The 8301-nt window shown below is 36.0% G+C and overlaps 1 long non-coding RNA gene across 1 annotated transcript in view; it reads right to left on the bottom strand.

The window, feature by feature from the left end:
* Positions 1–428: 428 nt before the first annotated feature.
* The window catches only part of LOC116510899, a 33031-nt gene continuing 25158 nt past the window's right edge, over positions 429–8301 (bottom strand). The window contains exon 4 of the long non-coding RNA XR_004255697.1: positions 429–670. This is a non-coding gene — a long non-coding RNA (uncharacterized LOC116510899). The remainder of the gene's footprint in view (positions 671–8301) is intronic.

The raw sequence follows: 8301 nt of genomic DNA, 5'->3' as shown, positions 1-8301 counted from the left end.
TGTTTCAGGATCGAGAAAGATTTTAAGACAGTTTGGAAGTATTTTGAGATATACGTTTTTGGTGGTGTTTGGTACAATAAATTCATAGTCTTTCCTCTTTTTTCTTTGGGGAATGGGCTTTTTAAATGTTAGTTCTGCCTAACTGTTTTTCTCAGAAATGGGACAACACAGATTTTCCAATTTCCCTTGCAGAATGCTTTTTCCAACCCTAGGGGGAGAAATACTGATAAGTGACCCACCGATTTCTGGATTATTACTGCATTTTATTTTGCCTTTCAAACCACGTTAGAGTAAATTAATAATAGATAGCCTCTAAATGCTTTATTGTTATTATATATTATTATATTATATTATAATATTACATATTGTATTGTATTACATATTGTACATATGCCTCCTAAAGAGATCTCATAAGTGCATAGGTTAAACAAATATGAAGGAAAGCACAGTCCCCTCATTTCAAAATATGAAGACATTTACCATCAAAAGATAAATACCTGTGTTTCTTTCCAAAAGGATAAACAATATGACAAAGAATGAAACTCTGATATATTTTGCTGATGTTAAGAGATGAAGGAAAATCATATTTTATGCTTTGGAGTCTGACTTCATTGTACTTCTTGCCAGTCTTCTTTGATGCATTGCCTTTTTAGATAATATCAAAGGGGAACTAAAAGAAATGTTACAGAAACAAAAATGAAAGTATTAATTGGGCACTGATTAAGTATCTATATAATGATACACCATATTATGTTTTAAAGTTGATCTGCTGAATAATCTACAAGGGCTGGAGTCACACACATACTAAATCATAAATGACAGTTGGCATTCATAACACTCACTGCAATAAAATAAACTATGAGTGAGCCCAATTGTTAAGCAAAACATGTGTCTAAAACATTTTGATGTCTCAAACAGAGAAGCAGGCAGGCTCTGTTTCAAATTAAGTGGAAATTCCAAATACAGCCAAATTGTTCTGGAATGTAGATCAAAATGTCCTATATGCCTCCCTCCTCCTGTGGTAGTAAAGATTACCACCGGAGGAGGGAGTAAGGAATTAAACAATGAAACATTTGCTGCTCTTCAGTGGCACCTAGATTTTTTGCTTGAGTCTGCAGCCTCACACTGCTAGTGCCATGTATGAACCCACCTACTGTATCCTTAAATATAACATGAAAATTTAATATCAAGATTCATGCCCTCCATCCTGGGAGTAGGTGAGCCCAAATTGGGTTGTTTTAGAATAATGCTAACAAGTTCAATATAAACTAATTAATATCCTTTAATTACTAAGTAATTAAATTACATTTTTATTAAACCAAATAAAATTAAATTGGTTATTAAAACAAATCAAAATTAGTATAAGAAGAGTCAGCTCTTCAAATTTCAGCAACAGTTACTTTGCATTGTTAGAAGGAAAAAACATACTTTTGAAGTCACTGTTGTAAAGACTTTTTTGGGGGGGTGCCTTTGAATCATTGTTGATTCCTGGTGACTGGCTGCAGATTTCTTGACGCAATTTTGGAAATGACTTGACATTGCCTTCTTCTTCCTAGGGCTGAGAGTAAGTGATTGGCTCAAGGTCACCCAGCTGACTTTATGTCTATTATGGCACTAGAACTCACAGACCCCCAGTTTTTAGTCTGATGACTTAACCAGGACAAGTTAAGCTTTTACAAACAATTCCATAAATTAAAACTGGTCCCCATTGTCCTAGATTGATACATTAGCCAGGAATTAGGCTGAATAATATAATGGATGTAATAAAGGAACAAAGTAATGATGAAATCCTGCCCTCCCACCACCACCTGTCCAGTTATATATCATAACTCTTCTATAAACACCCAAATAGGGGAGGAAATATTTATGGCTAGTCATACAGCCAGCCAAATGTTTAGACTAGATATGGCAGTTTTATCCACCTAGCTAATGACTGGAATTGCCCTGGTGTTAATTGTCTTGAGGGTATTTCCACCACTGACTGAACTTTAAGAACTTCTTCACTCTTGTGATCTATTCACTTCTAACATTCTTCTTCACTACAGTGTGCTTCAATAGCAATAGCAATAGCAGTAGACTTATATACCGCTTCATAGGCCTTTCAGGCCTCTCTAAGCGGTTTACAGAGAGTCAGCATATTGCCCCCAACAATCTGGGTCCTCATTTTACCCACCTCGGAAGGATGGAAGGCTGAGTCAACCCTGAGCCGGTGAGATTTGAACCGCTGACCTGCTGATCTAGCAGTAGCCTGCAGTGCTGCATTTAACCACTGCGCCACCTTGGCTCTTTTTTGGGGGAGTGCTTCACATTATCAGCATGAAAGATGCCCAAGTATTTGTAGTGATTGATTCTAGAGGTATTTTCATAGGACAGTGATGGCAAATATTTTTTCCCTCAGGTGCCAAAAGCGTGCACGCATGTGCCCACACCTGAAATTAAATGCCCCTCACCGCATTGTGCCCCCCTGTGCATGCACATATGGCTTTCTTGGAGCCCAGGGGAGCATAAACGACCTCCCACCGCCCTCAGGAAGGCCAAAAAATCAGCTGCCCAGTGCGCACATGCACGGTGGAGCTGACATAGGACAACGCCTCATGTGCCCTCAGATATGGCTCCGCATGGCACAGATTTGCCATCATGGCCATAGGGCATCTTCATTCCTTCGGTTTTCACTATTTTTCCTCTGTTGATAAGGGTGGCACATTTGTCCAGTCCAAACTCCACTGCACTACCTTAGCTGTGTCTACAGACAGTGTTGACCACTGGTTCTCTTTCAGATAGTGTTTTTCCTCATAGCTTTAGATCATTGATATAAAAGAGATGGGATAACCTGGCAGATGTTTTTGATTTTTGATAGGCTTGGCCTGACTTGTTCAGTATTATTGACAAAGGAAACTGTGCAATAGCAAACAACAGTGATGATAGCAAAAGTCCATGAAAGATTCCTCTCTTGATATTAATAGTTCCCGATTGTATGACCATTGACCATCAACTACATCTTTCATTGTGCCGTTGATCTTTGCACAAAGCTTTTCTAGGCACACTTGATTGCCCAATTATGTGGCAGGGAGTCAAATACCTCCTTGTAATTAATCCAAGCTACATCCAAGTTGCTTTTCTTTCTCTTGCAGTTTTCCAAAATCATCTTGTCAGTTAGAATTGTTTGTTCCTCTGTTGTTTGGGCAGTTTTCTTTCTGCTCAAATGGAAAGAATTTGTTTTCAACTGCATCCTGGGACAGCATCAGGTACCACATCATTTAACTATTTGAAAGTTCTTGGTAAACAGCTAAATGGTATGTAGTTGTCTCATGTTGCCTCTTTTGCTTTCATTATCAGGTAGATTTTATCAGATGTTAACCATTCTTCAATTTCCCCTCCTTGCAGTATGTTGTTGGCAAAGAAGGGATCTTGACAGTCAGATGTTTCAACCAAAACCAAGTAGTTCATCTTCACCTGGTGCAGACTAATTTTTGTTCTTTCCTAATGTTTTTTCCATTTCTTCTGCTGTTATTACAAGCTTTTTCATTTCAGCTTCATTTTTATTTTTATTATTACAAGTCTCATAGTCATAAAGAGAACCATGTTATGGTTCCTCCAGATACATGTTTAAGAAGATGTGAGCCCACTTATAGCTGCCAAATTTTCATTTTTATTTTAAAAATCCCCTTTTTTAAAAGTTGTCTGTGTTGTCTTCCAGACCATTTATTCTGAATGGCCTCAAATGACTTTGTCCTTCAATTTAACATGTCAATTAATCATGTGCCTGTAACCAGGTATTGCAAAGCAATGATTGTGCAATGTGACTGTTGAACTGCACACTTTGAGATTGGCTAGCTCTGGAATTAAATCTGGTGTCTGTACAGCTTGTGCTTATGTAATGTTATAGGGCAGTAAATAAGTCAGAAACTCTAAAAAAAAACATGCAGATTTAAAAAGTAAAACAACTGAATAAACAATGCATACAAGAAAAATATCTAAGTCACATGTCATTAGGGTATAACTGGGATACAAAAATACTGAAAGAATAATTTCCCATAAGGTACACAGAGTCATCTAAGGTAAACTTATTCTTTAATGACCCCACAGATGGTGACCTTATTGTACTTTTATGTTTGACCTAGAATGTCAGCTTCTTATAAAGTCTCTTTCAGTTTTTCATCCCGTGGAGATAGGGGAATAGAACACTGTGATCTTGAAAAGAGATTTATTTGGTAGTTATATTAATGTGGATCGCTGAAGCATGCAAATTCACCCACTCATATGACGTTAATTTTTCTGAATGTGAAACATTGATACAATGGTTCAAGAAACAACATCAATCTTTGAATGGATCAACAATATAACTTTTGATCTAAAATTTGTTGAATGAACCAAATTTCTGGATGTGTCAAATAAAATTCACAAGCTTGTAGTAGCAATTAACAAATTGAAAGCAAGAATAGATACTGCTGAAGATGTAAAAACTTGGATATATGTAATTACAGAAATAATGCAGATGATTGTTAATTTTAGAGTAAGAGTTGGATGTATTTCTTCTTATGTCTGTACCAAGGGAGTTAAAAGCCATTCATTTTTTTCTTTCCTTTTTCTTATCACACCCGTATCTTGTTTTCTGTTTGATTTTTCTTCCTTTTAACTCTATTTCTTTTTTATTTTTATTCAAGTTTTTAAAAATTTAATAAAAATGTGTTAAAAGAGAGAAATCTAATTGGGGTGTATGGAATTGGTAAGAGCATTGTAATTCCAATATTTACTGAAACACTGAATGCAAATTTGGTCCTGCAAACCTTTGGTCCTACAAAGAGATTTTATTGGAATCAATTTGGAAATCTCTTCTTCAGTGCCATGATCCTGACTGGATTTAAAAGAGATTGCTATGTTGGAAGAAATGTCCTTCTGGGTTCGGCTCCAAGTGGGAAAAAGACACTGGAAACATGGAGGCTGCTTAGAAAGATGGTTTAATGGTGGACAGGACCACATGGCTTGAGGTCTTGGGGAAAAAGGTGATCACATGCTTCCAGGTGAAGAAGAAGAAAAAGAGAGTGAGAGGGGGGGGGGCTTGCTGGGTTTTTAATACTCTGTTCAGCCCCACCTCTCTGTTTCCTGTTCCTGTGTAAGAAATGTATTCTGATTGGGTGTCAGACTCCCATGGGGCCATGCAGGGACAACTCTCTAGGCTGTGTTTTGAGTCCCAAGTTTGGTTGAATTCTCAGATGCCATGTGGTGAGTTGGGTAAGGGGCTAATGCCTTGATTCCATCATCTGGAGCTAAAGTGGAGAACTTTTTATTATGTAAAAGGACTGGCTTGGGCATCTTAATGGCCCATTGACAAAAGGAGATGGGCAGGAAGCTGCAGGAATTTATTTTGTGTTTAAAATGTGTTTCTCCCTTTTCACATCCAGGAAAATATAATATTCTGCCTTTTCAATATTTCCTAGGATATTTCATTTTTCTAGGAGAGGGCTGAGTTTTAACTTCCCACAGCTATGCATTCACATTACTAAACTTTTTTTTTAAGTTGAACATTTGAACATGGTTATCACATCAAGCTTGCACCATAGAGAGTTTCCATGTGTTACATCTCATGCTGGGGAGAAAATGCAGTCCAGTGTTTAACTGAGACAAATTGAGAGGTTACATTTGGCCTTTGAGATGCCTTGTCAGGTCCCTTGATTCAAAAGATAGGAAGAGCTGGGTCAAAGGAATAGACAGATCTGGGACCTTACAAAATTAATATTACATTAATACTGAGTTAACTTTCTCTATGCATTTAATAAGTCCTGCCTTCTATCACATTAAAAACGCAACAGCAATTTCAACAAGTTTTTTAAAATAATATTTTTATTGTTTTATGTCACACATTCCATTTCCATTTCTATTTTGAACAGTGTGTTTTCCAGGTGTCCAAAGTGTTAAAATATAAACATCATAAACATATATGTGATAATATCAATTGTTATCGAAAAGTATACCATCTTCCATTATGATATCAATTACAGTATATAGCTATCCATTCCTAGAATTTCAACAAGTTTTGAGGAACACACCCAAAGCTTGGGGTAGGGTAGGCATTGATAGCACCTTTGACTGCCCAACATAACCATTGATTCCCAGGCATAGATTAGGAGCTTTGACATTCATTGATTTGTCTTAAACTACATCCTGTTATGAGTTGTTTCATTTCCTTTTTTCTTTTCTTTTCCCAACTCAATAGCAATTTGTGTCACTCTAATCCACACATGCGGTTTCTGCTATGGGATGTCAGTCTTCCATTTTTAAAGTTGTTGAATCCTTCTCACAATAGCCGTAAATAATGAATGCTGTGCCAAAAAGTAATCTTTCCAAAAAGCAGTGAAAGCAGGATGACAAAGCAAGTAATGTTTTAGTTGCATTACAATTTAGAAATAGTTGCAAAAGAAAAAAGAATAGTTCAGGCAACAATATAGAATAGGAGAGAAGTTAAAGCAGGGAGTAGCAAAAAACTACAACAACAAGAGAGAGAAGGCAGAGGGATATAAGGTAAGGCAAAGTAAAATAAGGGAACGGGAGGGAAGTTACAGAGCCAGCAGCAACAGAAGAATGCCAGTAAACCCATATGATGAGCAATAAAGTGGACAGATAGGATGAGGTAATTTAGGATCTTTGAGGATTACACTGGAATCTCATAGGGCACCAGTTATAGACCTATGATATAGATGCAATGACAAAAATGGAATTAAAAACTTTAATGAAGCACATAATTCTTAAGAACCATGAAATTATATCAATGGGTTTGCATTAACTCAAACAATGAGAATTCAGACCATTTCCCTTTTTAAATGTAGATAAGAAAATTTGTTGTAAATTTCAGATTCAGTTTAGAACTCAAACATCTGTGGTTAGATCTCCCAACATGCCATCCTGCTTTAAACAAAAACCCAGGAAATGTTGTTTTTTAACTTTATTTTTTATATAGTTTACTTAATGTACTCTTTCAGGAAGCCTATCTCCCTGTCTCTTTCCAAATATTCTCTTTTTGTTTTTGATCTCTGATTTACAAAAGATTGCTGTCCTCAAACAAATGTCTTTGAGCAGGAGGGAAAAAAAGCAAAGAAAACAAACAAATAAACCTCATAAAACCTGGATGATTTTCTTTTTTAAAAACAATGGACAGCTTTTTGTGGGTAGATGGCTATGTGGTGTCAAAATGCATCATTCCATCATAAAACCCAAATATATATTTGTGAGGGTTGAAATGTAATGAGTTTCACTCTAAAATTATCACTGGATCCATTCACCCATCTCTAATGAAAAATAGCAGTGAGCTACTGCACTAAACCTTTCACTGCTAAATAAATATAAGCTCAAGATGATTCTTATGGGTTGGTCCAACATACTAAATTCCAAGTTGAAAATTAGGAATGCGATAATTTAAATAAGGTACTATCAGAAAATAATTAAGACTAAGTATTTGAGCTATGAAAAACTGCCTCTTTGTTTCCATCTAATGGCCTTCTGGATTTATGCAGCACAGATGCTTCTTATTATTTAGGTTTCAGAAGGTCGTCAAACTAATGGAAACTAATCAAGGAGAGAACTAATCTAGAAATAAAGAGAACTTTCCTGACAGAACAATTATTCAGTGGGACGACTTGCCTTTAGAAGGTGTAGAGGTTTTTAGGTTTACTGGAAGGTTTTTAAGAAGTGATTGGACAATCATTTATCTGAAATGGTATTATAGGGTCCTCTGCTTGAGCAAGGGGTTGAACTACAAGATCTCCAAAGTCCCTTCTAATTCTGTTATTCTGTTGTGTCTCAGTTTTAGATTTCTTAAAGTTGTGTATTTTTAGAACAAGGATTTTCTTTGTTTTTGTTATCCTGGTACAACAAATAAAATATTTAGCAGAAATGAATTGAACAAGGTTTCTTGAATGACAACAGTTTAAACATCTACATGCAATTAATTTCTCTTTTTATCCTGCAGGCTGTTCTCTGAGCCAGAGAATACTCAGAAGTTAGTTTGCATGTGCTGAAAGTGAAATTCAAATGAAAAATAAATATCTAATACAAATGTTATAACTGAAAAATTACAATGTAATCTGCAACTTGATTTCCTCCACCAGATTTTTTTTTTACTATTGTATAGCGCTAATGCAACATATTAAACTCTAAGCCTAGTTTCATAAAAATATGGAATTCATATAATATAGTAAACCTAAATAGAGAAAACATATTATGAGTTGACATGATGGCTTAATTCACAGATTGTGCTAATACAACGGCAGGATTCCCACAAGACACTGAACCACAAACTTGTCCATT

The sequence above is a fragment of the Thamnophis elegans genome, chromosome 7 (assembly GCF_009769535.1).
Source record: "Thamnophis elegans isolate rThaEle1 chromosome 7, rThaEle1.pri, whole genome shotgun sequence".
NCBI classification, from domain to species: domain Eukaryota; kingdom Metazoa; phylum Chordata; class Lepidosauria; order Squamata; family Colubridae; genus Thamnophis; species Thamnophis elegans.
This window is presented reverse-complemented; position numbering and strand designations above follow the sequence as displayed.